The sequence below is a fragment of the Crocodylus siamensis genome, chromosome 6, assembly GCF_052110815.1.
Source record: "Crocodylus siamensis isolate JL-2025a chromosome 6, ASM5211081v1, whole genome shotgun sequence".
Lineage (NCBI taxonomy): Eukaryota > Metazoa > Chordata > Crocodylia > Crocodylidae > Crocodylus > Crocodylus siamensis.
In genome coordinates, this window is record NC_143400.1 from 80,060,558 (window position 1) to 80,085,145 (window position 24,588).

Here is a 24,588-nt window from a genome sequence, read left to right on the forward strand (position 1 = left end):
ACTTTTCTCTAGACTCTTCTCATTCTACTGACCATTAACTCCCTTCACTTCATCTGTGTATTCTTGGATACCAATTTCTCTCTCTCGGAAACACAATGTAATCTAAATGTTATAAAATCTATCAGTGTGCCCCTGCTAAAATGCCATCATTTCATCTTCAAAATGAAGTGCGGTATCTGGAACGAGGCCCTTAGTTCTGTGCTGCCCACTCACTCCAATGATCTTAACATTTCTAACTACAGGAGAAAGAGAAGGACTTTTATACAAGTATTCATTATGTGGAGAATTACAGAATTAAGTGAATTGTTTGATATAAATAGTATTTCAGGCTTAATTTCCCTTTTTGATATTGTCCTCCCTGACTGAATACTGTTAGAGAAGGCCGTTAAGGAGTAACCAACAGGAAAGGGGATAGGAGAGACCTATAGACTCTAATGCGACTTCCTAAAGGAAAATAGGTTAGACTGTTAGAGAAGGCTCCTGCTTGGCTCCAACCAGACTAACAAAATCTAATGTACTTTTTCCAGGACTGAGACTGGGATCAAAGGAGATAAAGACCTTGCCATTAAAAAGATCTAAAGAACTAAGGAGTTTTGAATAGGATAGCAGGAACTGCCCGTTGTGAGGTGGAGTCATTTCCAGCGAAGGAAGGAGAGTGAACATGAGCAAGTAAGCACCTGAACTAATGTAAAGGATGTTTTCATTCTGTGTGCTACATGCATTTGGATGAACAAATAATGCTTTCATTTGAAGCAGAACATTTCTGTTCTTTTTCTTCCAGTACTTTATTACAGAAGCTGAATAAAGGGATTATATATGACAAACACAGTTAGGACTCTCATGTTATGCTAGCTGGTAAATAGGGGAGCTGCAGCTCAGGGATCCTAATCGAGGTAAGGTAAAACTGTGAGATAAAAGTAACAAAACTGCTCCCAGACAAGAGTAGAAAGCATCTAAACGCAGCTAGGTAATCAGATCAATGGCTGCAGATATCAGGACAGCACAGGGATGATTGATACTTGTTGCTATGTTTAGGATGCAAGGTATTCAAAAGTAATTTTAAATGTACAAGAATACCAGCTGAAAGCACAATATACAGATTTCTAGAAACCACTGGAGGGCTGTCAAATAAACCATACTCTTCTAAATTAAGATACTAGCATGTTGCCAATTTTCATTAAGAAAATACAATTTATTTCTGGTATATCAATATATTTTCACAACCTAACTGGTAACATTCATTCCTCCTTATATTTAACTAAGTAAATTAAGCAAACACAATAAAACTTACATCATCAGATTCACTAGATGTTCCTGCCAGCTGCTACCATGTTATTGGGTAATATATCATCAGGATAGTAGTGTATTTGTGATGATGTATTGTACTGATACATCATTAGAGGAATTGCATTCTTATGATGTATTAGTCAATAACAGCCCCAGCTAGAAAGAAAACATTTTGAAAACCTTATTTTAAAAGTTGTGGGTCCATACTCTGTAAATGGTAACCCCCCCCCACCCCCCACCCCCCTAAACCCCCCCCAAACTAGTTATTGACAGCATATGTTTAGGTATTATAGTCTTCCTGTGTAGGAAAGAGATATTTATTTTATGTGTACAATATGAGTTTTGATACAAGCTGTTAGAACCTTAGTTTTTAGCTATTTATCTAATTTATGGTGTGTAATAAATATATATTAGAAATATTATCGCGATTCATAGATGAGGTATGTATGGCAGGGGGCAGCCGAATATCATCTAAATCCTACTGAAATTGGACTGACAATACAATAAGAAAATGCACCACAGCAGACATTCATAAAAAGGCAGCATATAATGCCATGTCCTGACAAAAAGAATAAGCACTCAACAGCAGGAATTGTTCCTCATAAAAAATTGCTTCCTTAACACTGAAAGTTTGGAGGATGTTCAAAGACAGAATCATTATCTATTTGAAATAAACTGCCAGAAAATAGCTCTATATTTTCTCTTTCTTCCTCCTACTCTTTCTCTTCAATATACCCACATCCTTTCCTCCAGATATTAAAGTATAAGCTCCTTTGAAAATGTTGAATGCAGGGGAGTTCCACAAGTTCCTTGGAGCTCCAGCATGGAATTAAGAACTAGGAGTGAGAATCTTGCAACATAAAATCTTCACTGAAGAAGCAGTACTTTCTTTAGCACTTCTTTGTGTTCCTGTAGAGATAATCTGCCAACAAAATTATAAAGCTGTTCGAGATACAAAGTAAATCACATTCTAGAATAGCAGCTTTACATAATAGGAAGTATTCACATAATTTGTTAACATTTTACTAAGCTATTTTCTTCTCTTATCTAGGTGCATTTAACCAACACCCTTGTGTTGGAAGAAGAGTATAACAGTTTTATACTGTGAATGTACAAACGTCCAACCCCAAAAGAGGAGGAATTTGCACTTTATGTAAAAGAGCCATATGATTGCTGAGAGCTCCAGTATGAAGATGGAGATAGGCCTTTTGAGAGACTCTGGGTCAGGGTCAAAGGGGACAGCAATAAGGGTGATGTTGTGGTGGGGGTCTGCTATAGACCACCAGACCAGGAGGAAGTGAAGTGGTGATGAGGCTTTCTTCAAACAGCTAGTAGAAGTTTCTCAATCACAGTCCCTGGTTCTCATGGGGAACTTCAATCATCCTGATGTCTGCTGGGAGGGCAATACAGGCAATCCAGGAAGTTTTTGGAGAGTGTTGGGGAAAACTTCCTGGTGCAAGTGCTGGAGCAGCCAACTAGGGGCCATGCTCTTCCTGACCTGCTGCTCACAAACGGAAGAATTGGTGGGGAATATAGTGGCCACTTGGGCAACAGTAACCATGAGATGATTAAATTCAGGATCCTGAGGAAAGGAAAGATGTAAAGCAGCAGAGTAAGACTTCAGAAAAGCAAACTTTGGCTCACTCAGGAAACTCATGGGCAGGATCCCCTTGGAAGCCAGAATGAGGGGAAAAGGAGTCTAGGAGAGCTGGCTGTACTTCAAAGAAGCCTTACTGAGAGTGCAGGAACAAACCATCCCGATGTGCAAGGAGACCAGCTTGGTTTAGCAGGGAAATCTTCAGTAAACTAAATCATAAAAATGAAAATTATAAGAAATGGAAACTTGGATAAATAATTAGGGAAGACTATAAGTTCAGGCAAGCAGGGGTGAATTCAGGAGGGCCAAAGCACTATTCAAGTTGCAGCTAGCAAGGAAGGTAAGGGTAAAGAGAAGGGTTTTTACAAGTGTGTAACAGGTTCACAGAGTGGAAGGGCCCTTGTGAGATCATTGGGTCCAGCTGCCCTGATCTGAGCAGGAAAGACTGCTGGGGTCAAATAATGCCAGCAAGGTGTGTTGCCCAGTCTCCTTTGGAAGATGTCCAGGGTAGGTGCCTGCACAACCCCCACTGGGAGTCAGTTCCAGAGTCTGGTCACACTAATCATGAATAAGTTTTTGTCAGTAGCAAGAGGACAATGAGGAAAAGAGCTAGAGCCTTACTGAATGTGAGAGGCAACCTTGTGACAAGGATGCAGAAAAGACTGAAGTACTCAATGCCTTGTTTGCCTCAGCCTTCACAGGCAGGGTCAGCTCCCAAACTACTGCACCTGGCAGCACAGTTTGGGGCGGGGGTAATCAGCCCACAGTGGTAAAAGAACAGGGTTAGGGACTACTTAGAAAGGCTGGATGTGTACAAGTCCATGGGGCCGGATGGAATGCACCCAAGGGTTCTGAGGGAGTTGGCTTATGTGATTGCAGAGCCATGGGCCATCATCTTTGAAAATTCATGGTAATCAGGAGAAATCCTGGATGATTGGAAAAGGGTAAGCATAGTGCCCATATTTAAGAAAGGGAAGAAGGAGGATCCAAGGATCTACAGATGACTCACCCTCACCTCAGTCCCTGGAAAAATCATGGAGCAGATCCTCAGGGATTTCACCTTGATTTTAGCAAGGCTTTTGATACAGTCTCCCACAGGATTCTCTCAGGCAAGCAAAGGAAGCTATCGCCTAGATGAATGGACTGTGAGGTTGATAGAAAATTGGCTGGATCATCAGACTCAGAAAATAGTAATTGATGGCTCTTTGTCTAGTTGGCAGCAGGTATCAAGTGGAGTACCCCAGGGATCGGTCCTGGGGGCTGGTTTTGTTCAATGTCTTCATCAATGACCTGGAAGATGGCATAGAGTGCACACTCAGCAAGTTTGAAGGTGACACCAAGCTGGGGGGAGTAGTAGATACACTGGAGGCTAGGCCTAGGATTCAGGATGACCTAGACAAATTGGAGGATTGGGCCAAGAGAAATCTCATGAGGTTCAACAAGAATAAGTGCAAAGTCCTACACTTAGGGATGTAACAGTCCCATGCACCAGTAGAGGCTGGGGGCTGACTGGCTGGGCAGCAACTCTGCAGAAAAGGACCTGGGGGTTACAGTGAACAATAAGCTAAATATAAGTGTGTGGTTGCCAAGAAGGCTAACAGCATATTGGGCTGCATTGGCAGTTATGTTGCCAGTATCTCAAAGGAAGTGATTATTTCCCTCTATTCAGCACTGGTGAGGCCACATCTGGAGTACTGTGTTCAATTTTGGGCCCCCCCACTACAGAAAGGATGTGGAAAATTGGAGAGAGCCCAATGGTGGGCAACAGAAATGGTGAGGGGGCTGGGGGGACATGATTTATGAAGAAAGACTGAGGAAACTGGTCTTATTTAGTCTACAGAAAAGACTCAAGGGGGATTTAATAGCAGCCTTCAACTACCTGAAGCAGGGTAAAAAAGAGAATGGATCTAGACTGTTCTCAGTGGTGGCAGATGACACAACAAGGAGCAATGGTCTCAAGTTGCAGCAAGGGAAGTTTAGGTTACGTATTAGAAAGAATTTTCTCACTAGGAGAGTAGTAAAACACTGGAGCAGTTAGCCAGAGAGGTGGTAGAAGCTCCAACCTTGGAGGTTTTCAAAACCTGGCTAGACAAAGCTTTGGCTGGGATGGTCTAGTTGGGGCTGGTCCTGCTTTGAGCAGAGGGAGGGACTATATGACCTCCTGAGGTCCCTCCCCACCCTAACTTTCTATGATTCTATGAAATGACCTTCATTTACACCTGTACAACATTAAGGGATGTAAAATTATAAATTGTTCAAAATTAACCTAGATTGTGGGGTATGGTATAAATTATGGGTAGTTCTGTAGTTTGGTTTATAGACACATCCAAATGAGTGAGGATGTTTGTTTCCCTGGGGACAAGTAGCAGTGGCACACCTTATGCTGCTGCTATTGATCCCTGGGGAATGCTTGTATCATGCACGCTCCAGTGTGTGGCAGGTTACCCAGGGTGGGGTAGGGGAGGCTGAGGCCAACAACTGTGCTGGCCCCCTCATCCTTATTTGGGGTCCTGGGGCCCTCCTGGGCTGCATCCATGGCAGGAAGTGTGGCCAACAACCAGAGTGTGGCTCCAGCTGGTCAGGCTCTGGTTTTGGGCCATGCACACTGCTGCCACATGTGCCATCCTGCACCCTACTTTTTTTTTTATGTGAGTTTTTTTTCACACCCCGCCCCCTTCCAACACCATGCTGCAAGGTAGAAACATGGGGAACACCTGTGTGTGCAATGTGTGGCAATGTAGATGGGTCTGCCGCACCACGTACCACACATCCACACTCAGCCATTTATGAAATGAACGCCCTAATGGCCATAGCAGAAACACTTACTTTGTGGCCCTGTCAGAGTCTAATGAATCTGTGAATTCTGTTAAATACCTGTCATAAACAATCTCAGATAGGCCACAAGAAAAAGACAAATGAAATGAATATATGATACAATGGGATTGATGCAGTATTTTTTTTTCTATTTCTGTCTACTAACATAATACTAACATAAATAATTTGGCCACAGACCAAATAGGAATATGAATGGTGACCTATAAGTACAAGGCAGTAATGAGAGAGTAAAAGAAAATGTGTGTGCATTAACTTAACGGTAGTGAGAAAGAGAATATGAACCAAGGGTCCACTTTTGCTGTCCCTTATCCAAGACTAATAAGATCCTGCTTGATGAGCTGGATCATTTGCCTCTCTAAGGGGAAGATATAGCCTACTTATTTTCCTGTATTAAAAGATTTTTGTTAAAGAAGAATATTCTTAACCTACTATGATATACTGCTGCCCTCCTCTCTGATTAACATACTTGGCTGATGGTTACATTCTAGGTTGTAGCAGCACTCCATTATTTATCTAACTATACATACAGACACATCTTGTAGAATCAAATTAAAAAGCTAAATGGAACTTAACGTAAGTATCCTTTGCCTTATCTTCTAAGGATGTGAACACAAAGTATGAGTAAATAATTACAAATGTAAAGGGATATACATAAATTTTAGGATTTCTGTTTAGTAGTCACACACACACACAGAGTAAATCTGTTATTTTGCATTAAAAAAAAACTGTTCGGGTCTAAGACTTTAACTTTCTGTGTGTAAATTTAGCCAAGTATTTTAACCTGATTAAAGCAAAGTGTTTTTCCTCCATTCCTGCTTCTAAAAGTGCATTTCAAATCTGGCCTGATGACAATAAAATTATTATTCTTGTAAGATGGGGGAGAGAGGAAAAATGGTGACATGTTTGTTTTCTCATTTTCTTTCTCTTTCAAAACTCTTTCAGGGAGTAATTAATTCTGTAGAACAAATGATCAGATGTTCATACATTTTTACTGAATTGTAAATATTTCTTTGGCTAAGTTTCATGGGTTTTTTTGACAAATGAATGGGAAAATATGAATTAAACACTCAAGAAAGGCCTTGTTCTTAAAAAAAATAAAAATAAAAATAAAAAGTTGAACTGATTATGAATTTAGGCCAGAATTTTCAAAGACTTTTTTTTTGTTTTCCATTGATAAGAAATGTAAGTAATTATTGCTTGTTAATAGTAACTTCATAGTTCAGCCCTTTACCATTCAAATTCTTTCTACAGATAGCAGCAAGCTGCCACACAAGTTATTTAAAATTCAGGTTTGTTTCTGATAAGAAATTGAATATTTAGGGTGAATTTACATTTTGCACTCAGACATTACTAAATCTGTGGAAAGTTACGTGGTTCTAGAGTTAGAATGTGCTGTGAGCAGTCACACATTAAGAGTTAATGCCACTTTTTGCTGGAACTATTTTAATTTATCACTAGAGGGCTGGTGACTAGGGATATAGCTAGGAGCCAGGACACCTAGGCTATATCCATGCTCTGGGTTAGGAGGGGGGAAGAGGTGCATCCTGGGATGCTGGAGAACTGAAAATTGCTCACTTTATCTCCATCAAGCAGACTGAAGATACCCTAACATGAGCTAGACCCAGAGTTAACCCTCACCTGAAGCAGTGTAACTTTGAGATGGTCAGAGGGCACTTAGCAAGAGTTAACAAGCTTTAATGTTCAGATGCTCATATATTAAGTGCCCTTAATTCGGTCTAAGTGTAGCATGTAACTTCATCCTTAGATACTTATATAATATAAGGTCAAAAAGTGTGCAACTTTGTTTGTTTGTTTGTTTGCTTTGTGACGGTATCTGTTTGATCCACAATATGACCCTACTGGGAAACCTTACTTCAGATTTTAAAGTTGAATATCTATGCTAACTTATTATATAGCATCATTTTTTGTGGTGGCTTGATTATGGTGTAGGTATTTGAGTTTTATAGTTTCATAGTTAGTAGGGTTGGAAGGGACCTGAGCAGATCATCAAGTCTGACTCCCTGCCATGGCAGGAAAGAGTACTGGGGTCAAACAACCCCAGCAAGGTGTTTGTCTAGCCTTGTCTTAAAGACCCCCAGGATAGGAGCCAGCACCACTTCACTTGGAAGCTGGTTCCAGATCCTAGCCGCCCTGACAGTGAAGTAGCGCCTCTTGATGTCTAATCTGAATTTACCCTCTCCCAGCTTGTGACCGTTATTTCAGTCACTCCTGGTAATGCTCAGGGGAACAGGGAATCCCTCAATGCCTGCTGGTCCCCTCTGACTAGTTTGTAACAGGCCACTAGATCCCCTTCAGCCTTCTTTTGTGGAGGCTGAACAGGTTCAGGTCCTGTAGCCAGTCCTCGTAGAGCCTGCCCTGCTGCCCCCTGAGTTAAAGGACTTTTGAAATGAGTCAGCATGCCTAAACTGAGCATGACACACTAAGTTTAACTAACCACCTTCCTAATGAATTTTGAATTAAGATTCTGAATGACTCTAAACGGAATTAAAATTTATATTCAGGTGGCCCATGGCAGCTGACTACTTTTTTTAATCATATGAGGCTCAATCAATTACCATCATAGACAACATCCTAGGGAAAATCCTAGGAAAGTTCATCAAGGAGTCTATCTGCATTAAAGTTGAAGAAGGTAAGATTCTCAATGACAGCTAGCATGGCTTCGTCATGGGCAGGTCTTGCCTTACCAAACTCATCTCCTTCTATGACCAGGTAACTCAGCACCTGGACACGAGAGAGCAGGTTGACACTGTATACCTAGACTTCCAAAAGGCCTTTGTTCTAGTATCCCATGATGTCCTCACAAGAAAATTGGAGGACTGTGGGCTTAACGCTGAGGCTGTCAGGTGTGTGAGAAACTGGCTGCAGAATAGGACCCAGAGAGTTGTAGTGAACAGATCTGTCATCCTGGCAAGAAGTGGGCAGCAGTGTCCCACAGGGGTTGGTGCTCAGTCCAGTAATTTTCAACATCTTTATTCACAGTTTGGATGTGGGGGTGAAGAGCTCATTGCCCAAGTTTGTGGATGACACCAACTTATGGGGGAGTGTGGTCATTCTTGAAGATAGGCTACAGATATAGGTGGACCTAGACAGGATGGCAAGTTGGATGGACTGGAACCTGATGATGTTCAACATCAAGAAATATAAAGTGCTCCACCTGGGGAACAGCACCCCCAACACACCAACAGGCTTGACAGCACCAAACTGACTAGTACCGCGAATGAAAGGGACCTAGGGGTAATAACAGACTACAGTATGAATATGAGCCAGCAGTGAGATGCTGTAGCCAGCAGGGCAAATAATACTCTGGCATGCATCGATCGGTGCATCTCTAGCAAAACTAAGGAGGTGATTCTTCTGCTCTACTCAGCACTGGCGAGACCACAGCTAGAGTACTGTGTCTAGTTCTGGGCACCACACTTTAACAAGGACATGGACAAGCTTAAGAGAGCCCAGAGAAGAGCCATCCATATGATCAGAGTCTTACACAGCAAGGCAGATGAGGAAAGGTGGAGGGATCTGGGACTCTTCAGCCTGAAGGAAAGAAGGCTGAGGGGGGACCTGGTAGCAGTTTACCACTACACTAAGGGAATACATCAAGGACTCGGTGAGCAGCTGCTCACCGGGGCACCTAAGGGGAAAACCAGGAGTAATGGCCACAAAATCCTGGAAGTCCGTTTCAGGCTAAACATTAGGAAAAACTTCTTCACAGTCAGGGTGTCCAGACTGTGGAATAAGCTTCCTCCAGAGGTGGTACAATCACCTACCCTGGAAATCTTCAAGAGGAGACTAGATGGTCACCTTATTGGGGTCACCTGTCTCCTAGTTGTCTTTCCTGCTTGGTGCAGGGGCTGGACCTGATAATCTTCTGAGGACCCTTCTGGCTTTACAATGTGTGAATCTATGTTGGATTAGATCCACTCTGTGCAGCAGACCCACATTATCCCTTTGCCTATGCACTATGCTTAAGTTATATTACCTTTGTTTTGTTTTGTTTTTGTTACAGTTTCCTGACTAATATGGTATATAGCTGGGCAATCCCCAAAATAGAAATATTTTTTGCTGTCAGATAATGCTGCTGATGTTTAGCTAATCATTTGATCCCAATCTTACATGGCTTCATTTCCTATTAAAAAAACAACAACAAAAGAAGTTCTGTAGTATACGCTGATGGCTGATCTTTAGAAGCTGATTCCAAATTTAGCTGCAGGGTGTACATAGAAGATTTCATGATCTTGTGTCCTGGAGCTTAGAGTAATTTCATACTTATTCTATGCAACTGACACTGTTTCCAAATTACAACATCAGACAACTGGCTATTTGGAATATGGAAACCCCGGGGCGAAGATTGAGCATCCCACAAAAAAATTGACGATAAAAATACAAATCTGCTTAGTTCATTATCATCTTGCCCATTACACTCTTCTGACATGCCAAAGCTGCTTTGTGTATTAGATACGGTAAGCAGAATTCCACAGCCTATAAATTCATGGACCTGATTTCTTAATGTGGACAATACGGTTTAGCAGGCATCTGGCTGAAGTTACAGAACTGTATTGTCTGGACTCTAGATTTAATCCACAGATGGCAGCCTATTGGAATACAGACTTCTTTTTAAATGAGCCTCCCCCTCTCCCTGTGTATTCTTTGTTGATTTGCTTTTTCCAGTAATTGGCATTTCCTCCTATATTTCTTTTCCTTCCTCTCCCCCTTTCGCCCCCCATTAGAACTACATGTACAGGACTGAGTAGGAATAAGACGTCTGTTTCTACCTCAGAAAGGACTCTGTGGGCCTTTGCTGAATATACAACGAAAACAGTGCTCACTGCATGGCCTTTACCCACTACAAACCCTTGCTCTAATCAAGACATCAGGGGGTGCATCTACACGTATGCTTTACTGTGGAGTAGGCTAATCATCTTTGCAGTAGTGTCATTATCTACACATGCACTGGTATTAGGGCACAGTAAATGAATAAGTCTGTGATAAGACAGTACCGTTGTGGACAGTCCTGAAATGCATGTGTAGATGGTGACGGGCTGGCTGGGGTATGAGGGTGCTGAAGTACGGGGGCTACCTGCCACTTAACCCCACACTTTTGCACACACTTGTGCTTCAGCCAGCTGCTCTGCCACCCAGTACCACTACCCAGAGCCTGGGGTGACTCCCTGGACTTCCTGCCAGCCTGGGGCTGCTCTGCCCAGGCTCAAAGTGCTGCGGTGCAGTGCTTGTGTAGACACTGTGCCTGGGAACAATTGACTCGGTGTGAGAGTTTATTGCTCTGCTTTAATTGTACATGTAGATGCACCCTGGGAGGCATAATAAATAAATTGAAATCATTTCATCAAGCTGGGCAGAAAGCAGCTTTGTGTTCTCTGGAAAAAAATTCAAGATTTAAAAAAAAACCCTACCCCAAATCAGAATAAGAAATCCATTTCATTGTTTCCATAAATCAAAAATAAAGGAAACAAATGTGGTTTGGCCAAATTAAGTGTGTTTTGTTCCAAAATGTTTCCAATTTCAAAATGTTTTGTTTTCAGGGGTCTGCACCTGGTGGCTTTTCCCCTGCCCACAGCCCAGTGAGCTGGGGTGGGAAAGCCCCAGCCCCAGCCCTTCACCAGCCATCGGCTTCTCTGAGAGGTTGGGCGGGGGGGGGGGGGGGGGCACATACCTCCCTGGCCCTGCACTGAGGCACAGGGGAACTGAGGCACAGGTGTATTAAATTACTGGGGTCAAAATCAAGAGGTAGTCTGTGGCAGAGCTGGCTGGATCTCCTGCTTCTCATTCCAATAGCAGTACCAAGAAACTATCTTCCTATCATCTGTTTTAGAAACAGAAACTCATTAATCCTGGCCCTTCCCCTTACTGAATGGAGTTTGGTCCCTAATTCTAACAGACACAGGATCTAATAATTTATGGCCATGTCCCATAATATTGTTTTAATTATGCCTTCTTGGCTTATCAATTGATGTTTACTGGTAGGGATGACAATTCACTGCCTAACGGGAGTAACTTCTCCAAGTACTATTAACGCTCTGTTGCCAAAATAACACATTACCCTCTGTTCACATTGTCAAATGCATGTTAACACAGATAAATAATGAATTAATGCACACAATGCCAGTGTTTATATACAGTTGACAAAGACTATGTCTGCATTGTCACTGTGAAGTATGATTGCAAGATACACAGACATACTTGAACTAGCTTTAATTTAGCTCTCTCAAGTACCATTTACAATGAAAACACAGCAGCAGAGGCTTTTTAGCATGGGCTTGAGTACTGATGGGCATCAGCCTCTGGTCTTCAATGCAAGAGGCTGCCCAATACTCCACTGAACCCTGAGTATTTACATGGTAACTGAAATATATACTGCTTCCGTATCTCTACTCTGAGTAGTGCCTGAGTAGCTCGAGTACATCGAGCACATCAAATGCATCTACACATGCATTTCAGGACTGTCCACAACGGTACTGTCTTATCGCAGACTTATTCATTTACTGTGCCCTAATACCAGTGCATGTGTAGATAGAATAACACACTGCAGTTGTGCTCAGATTTCCAATGTAGACATGTACACAGAGTAAATGAATGTGGAGGCAGAGGGAAACGCAAGCTTCAGGTTAAGTCCTTCTCTAATGGTTACTAAATGCCTCTTTCCCTCTTTCACTTTAAAAATAATTGTATTCACGGTAGAATGGAAGGGATTCTTGATTTATTTTTCAAAATTCCTTACAAAAATGCAGCTTACTCTTGGTGCAACTCAATCCATGGCATCAGGTAAGTATTAATGAGGATGATAGGATGGAAACGTTACACTACTATTATCATTACATCAGAATATTTTCCATAGATGTTTGCACAGCCCATTCCTACACTAGAATTTCACTTTCGTTCCCTCTTTTTATTAACAGAATAGTGCATATTAAATATTCTGTTTGTTTGTTTTGTTTTTAATGGATTCCTAAGTTTCTCTCATGAACTATGTGGGGACTGACAGGCACCTGTTCCACATGCTCACCTACATTATTTGCACAGGTAGTACAATTCATTTTGCAGTCTAATGGCTGCTTGTATCTACTTATTTGCAGCATCAGCATAGGGTGGTTTTGAAATCTTTGAATAATCCATTTGATATCTTTAGAAGAGAGTTCTTACATGCTATTTAGTACTTGCTAGTGCATATTTGCAGTGAAATTACGTTGGATTGAGCAGAGACCTGAAAACATTTCCTGTGTATATTTGCAGAAAACAAATTTTTCACTTGTAAATATAAATATGAACAATGAATTCATTTGAGAAAATCCTTAGCTAAGCATGGGTTCATTGTGACTACAAAAGAGATGTTTTGCATTTAGCAACTAAGCGACTATTGCTTAGCTCTAGGATAGTGCACAGAACAAAAGAACTGGGACACTGAACATGTGTTAAGTAATGTCAGTCCTTGCTACCACCATTCTGGGGAAGGAAGATTTGTTCTGAGATAATGGGTGTTCTGGAAGAATCCAAACAGAGGAGAATAATTCTTTTGCAAGGTGCATGCCATTTTACAGCTATTTATACTTCATCCTATTAAAAAATAAATTAACAGACCATCTTTAAAAAAAATCTCATTCTTCCAAGTTTCTTTTTAGAAAAGGCACTAAATGTAGAGCGATTGCTTAGCAACAAGAAACCAAACTTAGCACACTCTCTCTCCATCTCTCTCTCTCCCTTTTAAAAAGGAATACCTGTTTTTACTTTGTCATGCCTTGAACCAATCTTCAGGGGGAATTAATATATTAGATATACTCAGCCAGCTCATTTTTCTACTGTCAGTTTTGCCATGATTAATGATAGCAAAGGGCTGTTTAACTCCTTTTCAAATGGCACTTCTGGTATCACTCAGTGCTTGGATTTTTTGGTTTTGTTATCATTAACTAAAAATAAATTGAAGTTAAACTGCAAAGGCAGATAAAACTATTTTTGTTTATTTCAAGTATATTTTTGTTTGATCCTTTTGGAATGACTTCCTTTACCTTTTCATGCATTTTGAAAATCGTCTGCAACCTTAGTGATTATGCAGTTAAGCAGCATTTGAACCGACCATACTTTATTATGTAGGTTGGATATATTGATATCCTTTTAAGTAGACAGTTTCTTGCTTTTATAATTATTAATGTACTGAGGGAACCCTGTGTCTTAAGATTACTTGAAAATGAAAATCTGGCTCTCATCTCATAAACCAACTTTAAAAGAATCAATACAATCCATTGCAAGCTTTTGTGAAAAAATATGCTGTCCTATAAAACAGGATAAAAAAAAGTCAGAAAACTGTTGAAGACAGGAAACATTTCCAACCAAGTTTATCGTAATCTTGAAGGAGAGGGGGGAAGGAATGGAAATGGAAACGATTCCACAAAAGGAATCATGATGCTTAGAGCGCCCTTGAATTTAAGTGCTTATGTAAATTCACCCTAGACCAAGAGGCTATGTAAAATCTTTCATGCCACTTAAGTCAAAGGTAAGTCTCCTGCCTACCAGGCTATCAGACTGGCATGGGTTCTGTGGTCAAAAGCAAAGGCGGATACACTGTTTAAGCCCCAAGACTCTATGGTTGCAGTTGAAACTGAGGTTTCCATAAAACGAAATCTTTACTCCAAGCTTTGAGACTGTTCCTACCGCTTTATTTTAATGAATCATTCCACTATGCAGCAAAACTCTAAATTAAAAACCCATTCATCTCTTTAAAACATCTTATCTTGAAACAACGGCCAAGAAAGAGTGAAAAAAGATTTTTTTTCTGACGTTTTTCTTTCTGTGCCCTCTTTTTCATTTTAAGGTGCTAAACAGAACCTTGAATATTCAATTTAATATTTCCACCAGTAGGTGGTGCTAGTAATTTCTAAAGCTTGCTGTTTGCAATAGGCATTTTGAATATTCACTTTCAGGCTATTGTAGAATAGCTTTTGAATTGGTGTTTGCATTTAGTGCACCTCATAATAAGTCCATAATTGGCATGCATATTATCCTTGGTGCACATTTACAGCACACAGTGAGTCTTTCACCTACTGCTTCTGAACCCACAGACCAAGCTAAACTACCCATTATTAAAATGTATTGTTTCATAAGCAAACTGCCCATCAACACACTATGAAGACAAAAAATGTATTATTAATGCATATTGTTAATACTACGAAAACTGCTCATCCACCAACAGGCAAAGAGAAAATGTGAATTATTAATGTGTATTATTAATTCTACCAAAAATCCCTTAAAGGGAAATGAAAGGTTTCAGCATCTTTTTGAAGGGATTTCAGAGTGGAGAGACTAGGGTATGCATAGCAGTCTTCTAGAGCACATTAGAAACAAATAAATTATGAATTAGTTATGGAGCATTAACCCACAAGAAAGGAAAATATGCATTGTTAATGTATATTATTTATATACGGTGAAATCTAAAGTAGGGACATTTTTATGAACTTCCAAGTGACTGTCTATTGCAAAATTATTCAGTAATCAACAAGAAAAATAAACTATATAGTAAATAATCATTATATGTCTTAACAGCAGCTTCAGCGAGAAAACTTCAAAGCAAACCTGAAAATTGATTTGAACCATAGAAGTTACTGTGTTATATCAGAAAGAGAAGAAAGTGAAATTACATGTTCCCCTCTTCTCAAACAGAATACTTTTCATCTAATCAGAGGTATGTGGATCATGGCAAAAAAATTATTGCAGTTACTAGTCTCATACCAAACACATCTACCAGTAAGCCCTCCAAACCTGGGGTTCATGTAATTGGGAAAACATTTTTTCTTCACTGAAATAGAAGTAGGTGTACACTGTGCTCTAATGATGCTAAAATGGCTACCACTTGTCTCTGTCCAGAGGAAGCAGAAGGGGAAAGAGTAGCCTGTTAACCCTCTCTGAGCCATATCTGTTGGCTAAGCACTGTTGCACATCATACAAGATATGTATCTAGAGGTTGAGCAGCATATTTACGTGTGTGTCTGTGTAATAACATATATTACACACACGTACGCACAGACGTGTGCATGTAAGTATGCCTCCCAGTCCCTATATCTGTCTATCTATCTCTAGATAGAGATAGATAGAGAGATGTCTATATCTACATTATCTATATCTAGCTATATCTGTATGTATATATCTATGTTTTTATTGGGACCATGCAATCGTGACTATAGTTTCAGGCACACACTACAGTGCTCAGCCTATATATACACAAGTGTACACACACACACATACACACACAAACCCTATAATTGTTGGGGAGTTATCCTGTTTTTTGTTAAGACAACTGGGATACATAAGCATACCTGACTAGATGTTTCATAGTTTGGCTCAGAGTGATCTTTTTAATAAAGCAATGAAACCACATCAGGTACTACTTGGTGCAAAGGTATCATGCTTGGTCCGTAGTAACTCTTGTTCTATGGTTTGTATATGCATATGCATGAATGAATGTGTATGTGTATAAGTGTACACGCATATATGGTATGCATATGTGGTACAGATACATATGGTACTTATCTGTACTTCATCCTCATAGTATTTAACTGCCTTGAAGCTACTCCGTAGTTATCCTCATTTTCTATATGGGAAAGGGAGACAAGGAAACTACATGACTTGAACAGTCTCAAAGGAAGTCTGGTGGGAAAAAAAAAATGAACAAAAGTTTCTCAAATCCAAGACTACTTCCCAACCACTAGATGGTCATTCCTCTTTGGCAGGAAGTACTTCTGTGAGTGCTTCCCAAGTATGAGTTAGAGTGAAACAATTTAGACATGTTCTCAAAGACAGAATTGGATGCTATTGGGCACCAGGAATTATTATGGGTTAAAGGGTAAGAGCAGACAGAATTCTCAGTCTTCAAATGACTGGGAATTTCACAGCTGCATTTTTCCATGTCTCTCTTTACAGCAGTTCTTGGACTGGAGTCACAGGATTCCTGCTGAAGAATGTTACTGTTAATAGTAGTGCCTGTTTAAATTCTGGCTGGACCTCCTCTGCTGATGCTGTACATCACATCTTGTATAAAATTTATAAATGGCAGGGAAAAATCTGGCTTCCCTTGAAGCTGTTTCATTATTATACTTCGTTCAACTTATGTTTTACCTTCACCTTTATACTTGCAACACAGTTCAATTTGGGTCACCTTGTTCAGCTCCAGTCATTATTGTTTTTAATAGAGAGCCTTGTTTACCAAGCAGGTTGTCTTCACTCTGAGAAACAAAACACATTTCACTTTTTATACACTTTATTTTGCAAAAATAAATAAATATGGAACAGATGTAATGGAGATTAAGGGCTTTATTCATAAAACATTTGTGGCCACTTCTCTCTGATTTCTGTAGACTCTTGGCTCTCAGCCTTATATTTACACCGTGGCTTATCATTTGAAATTTTAAAAATTACAGAAATGATCAACCTACTTGAAAAAAACCCTCCTCATTTTAATTAATTGTGGTCTATTCTCTGAGAAAAGCCAGACAACTCTTGTGGAGTGAACAGTGACAGCCAAAAATAGAGAGACTATAACATAATAAATTCTTGCTTGTAATGCTAATAAGCTGTGGATTTAGGGTCAGGCTTTCCTTGTCCTGTTATAATAACCTGTTCCGATTAGATTGGCTGTTCTACTTTAAACTGGAACTAGGACAGTGACTCTGTTTCCTTTGTGTTCTGTACCAAGCAAATCTAGATACAAGAAAGAATCAGGTCTTCATTTTTCTACAGATTTTATAGTATCAAATGTTCGTTAGGTCAAAGGTAGCTTGAATACATTACTAACTTGTCCACTTTCAAAGGAAATGCTATCTCACCGGGATATTTTTAGTTGCTATTATTGTTAGACTTCACATTAGATCTGGAATAATACATTTGCTGAGGACATATAATGTAATTCCTGGAAAGATTTACTCCAGAAGTTGGCTATGTTAATAGATAGATTATTATTAAATGTGCATAAGAGATGGATATTGCAGCATAGGCCTAGTATCACTATATTCCAGGAATCAGATTTACAAAAATGCTCTGGATGCCTGCCTTGGCTCCAGTTTGGGAGAACAGCTGTAAATCTGGCTTAAGTGGCTGGTTAAGATGGGTTTATGGCTTACGTCATTAGAGCAGCTAGTACAGCCTGATGAATCTGGCCTTAAAATAATTACTTGACTATCCTTCTGCCTCTGGGCAAGGTGTTCAAAGGGTTATGCTGAACCAGTTTTTCTGTCAAGTTCTCTAAAATGTTTGGCATTTTTCTTCCTAAATTTCCTTACAATACATCAGAGCTATAGATGAGGCACCTTCTGATGAGTGTGAACTGTGACCTGTTGTTCCTATGTTAAAAGAAGTCTCAGTAACAAACCTCACGATTTAGAATGGAAATGACTTTTCTTACATAATAACAATTTGTGGTGACCAGATCAAATAGGCTTAAATTTGTGTGGCGGGGCTTGCCAGGCGTTGCCCGGCTCTCCAGACTTAGGAAACCGCAAATGCGATCGGTGGGGCAAAACCCACCAATCAGAGACAGGCAGGGGAAGAGCCAGGAAGAGAGTCTGCTCTCCCTCTACTCCAAAGGGGCAGGGCATAGGACCAGACTTAATTAGGAACTGCAGTTGCAGCCCCCTAATTCATTCATTTTCAGTCTCGGGATGAAGCCCCAGAGGGAATATAAGCAGCTGCATGCCAAGCACGTGGCACAATCAGCGAGGAACAAAGAAGAAGGAAGAGGTCCTGGGGCCAAAAAGAGCTGGGAGAGCTGCCCAGCAGGTGTATCCGGCTGCCCAGAAGAGCCTGAAAGATTTTGCTACTGGACAGAAGTGTTGGGCAGTGTGGGCATCCGCAAGGGACCAGGACCCTGGGAGCCACAGCAAAGTAGCTCGGGTCTCCAGCCCCAGCATAAAACTGGACTGTGGTGCAGGAGTCGCTGCATGGAGGGTCTGCAAGGGACTGAGATCCTGGGAGCCACAGTGAGGTGGCTCGGGTCTCCAGTCACAGCATGAGGCTGGGTACGGGAGCCAGAGCTACCACAGGGGTGAGTCATTGAGGGGTGTAGGGCCCTGGAGATGGAGGGGCTGGGCGGTCTGGGACCCAACCCCCGCAATGGGCCTGCAAGAGCCCTGGGAATGGAGCGGTATCCAAGTGCAGGGAGCAGCATTCAGAGCAGCATGGCCCTGATCATGCACGAGGCAGCCCAAGCCCGCAACTCCCCCTGAGAAGGATTGAGCCACTGAGGCATGTGAGCAAGTCACACCACCCCCCTGAGGCCTGGGACTGAGCTCTCTCTCGGGGAAACATTAGTTAGACCAGGGAGCTTATGAACAGTGCTCCACCTGGCTCCTTGGGACACATGAGTTAGAGGGGCAATGGGTCTCTCACTGGGGAATGACACTCAGAGCAAGGTGGTCTCAATAAAGAGGCAGGAGGAAAAGACCACCGCTAGAGGAGGGGAACTAGTACAGAACTCTTGCATCTTATATTTTGCAGTGTTTATTGTTGTTTGATACATGCTGTGCATTTTTGAAGTGTTTATTAATTATTAACTGTATGCCTTGTATTGTATGAGTGACATTTATTCTTGTACTTATCTGTTCATAGCATTTGGGACCATTATGCTTGCCTGTTTGTATTTAGGTATGTATATAGTTATAGTTATATGTATGTGTAACCTGTAAATACTCACTTTAATTCACTACCTTTTACGTACATACATTACATTTGTACCTGTTTAAGACATTGCTTTTGGTTCTTCCTCTATTGAGACATAATAGGTGGGAGGGAACTGCTAGTAGACTGCAGTTTCCACCCTCAGCACATGTGCCCTGTTGGTTTTCCTCTTCTACTAGTGAGAGGGGACACTCACTTTGGGAACACCCGAGTTACATGTGTCAAGATGAAATATCTTCATCTGATAGGTGAAATATGTTTTCTCTTAAGTTATAGTAATTTATAATTGCTAGGTCAAGTTTTGGGCTTAATGATTTGACAATATGATTTTCAATAATGCATTAATATATTTGATATTTCTAAGAATGGCATTTCAGTACTGCAAGATACTGGATATTAAGGATTGGAGTTGGCCAGATAATAATAAATCTATTTCCTGAAAAACATCAGGGTTCTGAAATTTGTTTTCAGTTTGAGGTGGAGCGACATAAAACCCTATCAAATATATATTTTTTTAATGTTGGGGAGGGTGGAAGAGAGAAAGAATTGCTAATTGCTCATAGGACCTCTACTGAATAAGCAGGAGCAATTAGTGACAGAGAGGGGGGACAAGGCTGAGCTCTTCAATGAGTTTTTTGCTTCAGTGTTCTTGAACAAGGGTCAAGATAAGTCTCCTAACATGTTGTTAGTTGGGCATCAGAGGGACACCAGTCCACCAACTGTTGACGCTGACTTGGTGCAATCACTTAGATGGACTGAATGTGTTTAAATCAGCAGGCCTGGATGAGCTTCATCCAAAGGTACTGAAGGATCAGGCCAGTAGAGCTACTGGCACAGCTGTTCGAGCACTCAGGGCAGGTCCCAGAGGACTGGAGAAGAACCAATGTGGTCCCTATTGGGGAGGAAGGAGGATCCGAGGAATTATAGGCCAGTCAGTCTCACCTCCATCTTTGGAAAAGTCTTTGAAAAGGACTTGAGAAGGAAGCAGAGATTTAGGTGGTAGTTTTTAAGGAGTGGTCACACCTAATTGACTATACAGAAATTGGAGTTACTGCACAGTAGCATTGCCGAAAGGCTTTTTTGTGATGCTGACTGCTCAATAGCTCAGTATCACTGTTTTGTAGTGCTGCATCACGCTTCCTGCTACACAATGCTACTGCACAGTAGGCACAGGCTACTGTACCATCAGCACCTTGTATAGACATGGCTAGTGAGTTGGATGTATGAGGAGAGAGTATTCCAAACATAGAAGCATTATAGAAGGAAAATGAGCTAGAAGGATCAACAGGGTAAGAGATGTGAAGACTGATTTTGGCCAAAGAGGGAGAAATAAGAGCAGAGATCATATGTAAGAAAAATCAAGGACCTTAGATTTTATATATGCAGGAAGCCAAATAAGTACTTCAGAGGGAGTAAGAGGATTGAGGCTATTAGAGCGCTGGGAAGAGTTGTTGGGTTTGAGCATATATTTTTGATGTAATAAGTAGAAGAGGAGGTTAGAATTGGTGAACTCAGATACAAAACGTTACGATATGTAAATACAAAAATTTTACTATATGTAAATACAAAATATGACCAGCTCATTTGCAACTGTTTCAGCACTATGGAAATTAGAAAAAAACTATTTAACTTGAAATATCAGAAATAATTCTTTATCCAATTTTGATTCTCCATCCAAAATTTTCTGGTCCCTTTTTCTTCTGATTCTTCTGTGCAAATACTGGATTACTTTTATTTTTTGAAGCTCAGTAGAGAATTATTTAAACATAGTAGAATAATGCCAGATCTTGTAAGCCTTGCAGACATCTGAGAATCTGTAATAGGAAGCTGCCAGGAAGAGAGTACAAGCAACACTAAATCAAATGAATCACCAACTTCTCACAACAGTGTAATCTTTTCTAAGTAGGCATACCTCCCATGCTTCATAGGATCTCGGCACTTACAGAGTCCCTGTGACTCAGCTAATGATAGGTTGGAGATTCAATCGGCTCATTCACCAAACACTGATAGCATCATTCCCTTGCCAAAGAGAGTGTGAGATGCCATCAATATATATACCATAAAGTTTGCAAGAGGCTTCACTGCCACTTTTACAGGCACCAATTATAGTATAATTTACAAAATTCATAGATATGGGCAAGCTTTTGTCTTAGCAATAGCAGGAGGCCAACATAGCAAAAATGTATGTATAGAATAATTTAGTGTTTTGCTTTGTAGAATAAAAAAAATAATTTGGACCCTTAGTGTCAGGAAAGGATTTTTTAATTAATGAACCTTTTAAAGTACAATTTACAGAAAATATTATACTGATTTTAACTATAAAACCCTCCGCTTAATATTTGGGTTAATTATTTTTAGTTGACCCAATAATGGTCAGTGTCAGCTATCCATTAGGATTCCTTGCATATTTCTTTAAAATGTATACAATGTACTAGAAAGATGAACCTGAAGAGCAATGTACATGTTCATATCAATATCACTATATTTAAATTACTCAATAGGGATTTCAGGTACTGAAATCCCAGGACCAGGAGGATTTAGAAGGTGTGATAGATTGAAGACTTATTTTATTAAACGTTGCCTTTGCCCATTTTTTCTCCCTCTTAGAATAAGCTTGTGTTGGATACATTGAAGGTTCACCCTTGCTGGAATACTATGTTTCATAAATTATGTCAGTGGGGGAAGAAAAGAGTGAGAGAAGAGAACCCAGATCCCATTTAGTGTATAATCCCAGCATGCATTGTATAGATGATAGTATATCTTGGGTATTCTGGGGCAGGACTAGGATACATTCATTTCCCAAGTCTTATTCTTCTATATCCTTTGCCAAAGTGATAAAACTCTTAAAAAGAATCTTTTGTCTAGAAATAGCATGAAAGTTACTCCAAGCTCTTTATATCACTGTCTTCACTAAAATGGCTATTCAATTGTGAGCATCAGTCATGAACGTGCAGTTTAGTTTTCCTGGATAATATGGCCTAATTTCTGCACTGGAAACATCTTAAGCCTTCTTTTCTTTGCAAAATACATTATGTGTGACATTACAAGATAATGTTAATGTCAAACACTTAACCTGCTCCCACGCACAATGCTGTTAGATTTTCCATTATTAAAACTGTGTCACTTGTGAAGCCAGCTATATATATACTACATGTCGGTTAATTATCAGGGGAAAAATCTATATCACATATATCTTTATAAAGCACATTTGGTTCCATCTTTTGTAACTTGTTGACATATGAGACCTTCATAAAAAGTGCTGGTCTCTTTAAACTTCCATATTTAGCTTGTGGTATATTAATTGTAAACAGATGATAACTATGATAATGTTAAGGTAATTGAGCTCAAAGACCTGTACTGTTCTTTAATAAATCTGAAAAGGCATTTATGTGTTAGTCCTATTAACTTCCTGCAGGTGGATAGGCTCGTTGATGTCATTGGAAGTATTCAAATACTTGAACTTAAGCACATACTTAAGTGTTTTTTAAATGCTGGTACAAATATTTGAGAGGTAGTCCGGAATGTCTCTGGCTTGCTATCTGGCAAACTATGAAGTACTGTTCTGCATGATAAAAAGTATCACAATCTCCAAATAACGGGTTTGCTAAATCAATGTAAGTTTTGAAAACTGCACTAATCTTTTGGATTCCTTAGATGCTTCTTTATGTGTAGATTGGGGTATTAATTTTCTCTGTGTAATCATTGTATTAATGCCAGACACATAGATAAATTTGGCAGCAGTTTGATAGAATGATTGATTGCACCAAATATGTTGCTTTATTAAGTTCCATACAAATTTGGTTTAAAAAAAGCTTACAAAAAACTTTTTTGCTCAGAGGAGATCTATAGCTGTCAGATTCTTCCTTTTGAATATTTATCCAGAAGGAATGGTGTTTACACATGCAATTAGTACACATAAATAAACTCCAGGGTTGAACCATCCAATCCTAGGCTAACACATGAATGTTAGATAGTATTTCATTCTCTTGCCTATCAGTGCATTACCATTTCAGTCTACCTTCTCCATTCTTTGACTATCTGCAAACCTCCAAGCCACTCAGAAAGTTAGGCTTGATTAAGGATAACCACTAGGGCTGTGCAAACCTTTGGTCCCTGATTCGGTTCAGTGAAGATTCAGCCCGATTCAGTGACTGAATCTCCAAATCCAAATTGAATCAGAAGACCCTTTAATCTCTCCAAATCACGTCAGAACCCTTTGAATTGATCTGGAGAGATTCAGAACGATTCAGGGATTCAAACATAGACACAGCTTTAAATTTTTTTTCTACATACCTCAAGGTACCAGGGGGATGGATTTGTGAATGCTGCAATGCTGGGGTGCATGGAGCATCCCACAGAAGTGCAGTGGGCTCCCCAGTGTGCTCAGCAACAGACCCAGAAGTGGACCAGAAGCACCTACGGTTCACTTCCGGGTTCACTGCCGGGTTCACCAGGGACTGCACCCCCCCCAACACACACACACACACACACACACACACACTTCCTTTGCTCAGTGGCTGGTGCCTCCTGGGTCTGGGGGGGCACCCGGGGTCCTCCCATAGCTGATCACTGAGTGGGGGAGCATGGGGGGGTGGCCCTGCATGTTCCTCAGTGGACCCAGAAGTGAACCAGAAGTACTTCCAGTCCACTTCTGGGTTCACTGCTGAGCATGTGGGGGCCCCCCCACCATGCTCCTGTGGGATGCTCCATCTGTCCCAGCATCACAGCGTCCTGGTACCTCCACATATGTAGAAAAAACATTTAAGCTGTGTCTATGTCCAAAGCACTATTCTCTGAATTGGCATCAAATCTTCAGATTTGGATTCGGTCAAATCGAATCAGGGACAGTGATCCGAATCGACAGATCAAATCACTGTCCCTGATTCGGGCCAAATCTAGACTAAGGCCCATTTCATAGAGCCCTAATAACCACTTAACTCTTTGAAACCTCCCAGTCCTTTCAGAATATTTACCACAACTTTTGTTACATTTCCATTATGAGACTGAGGATTATCAAACAACCTTGAGACAGCCCACAACTAATATTCTATTCACTGGATCTTATTCTAAGTGTATGTAGGTTGTGGAGCTCCATTAAGGGCACAAACAGAAGTGACAATTTTTGCCTGATCTGGCCCCAGGAAGCAATCTATAGCCATGACCAAACACCAGTCCATGGC

The 24,588-nt window shown here is 40.5% G+C and overlaps 1 long non-coding RNA gene across 1 annotated transcript; it reads left to right on the top strand.

The window, feature by feature from the left end:
* The first annotated feature begins 356 nt into the window (after window positions 1-356).
* On the top strand, window positions 357-17,167 carry LOC149863058 (uncharacterized). Its single transcript, XR_016443338.1, has 3 exons — window positions 357-669; window positions 15,287-15,425; window positions 16,661-17,167. It is a non-coding gene; the product is annotated as an uncharacterized LOC149863058 (long non-coding RNA).
* The last annotated feature ends 7,421 nt before the right edge of the window (window positions 17,168-24,588 follow it).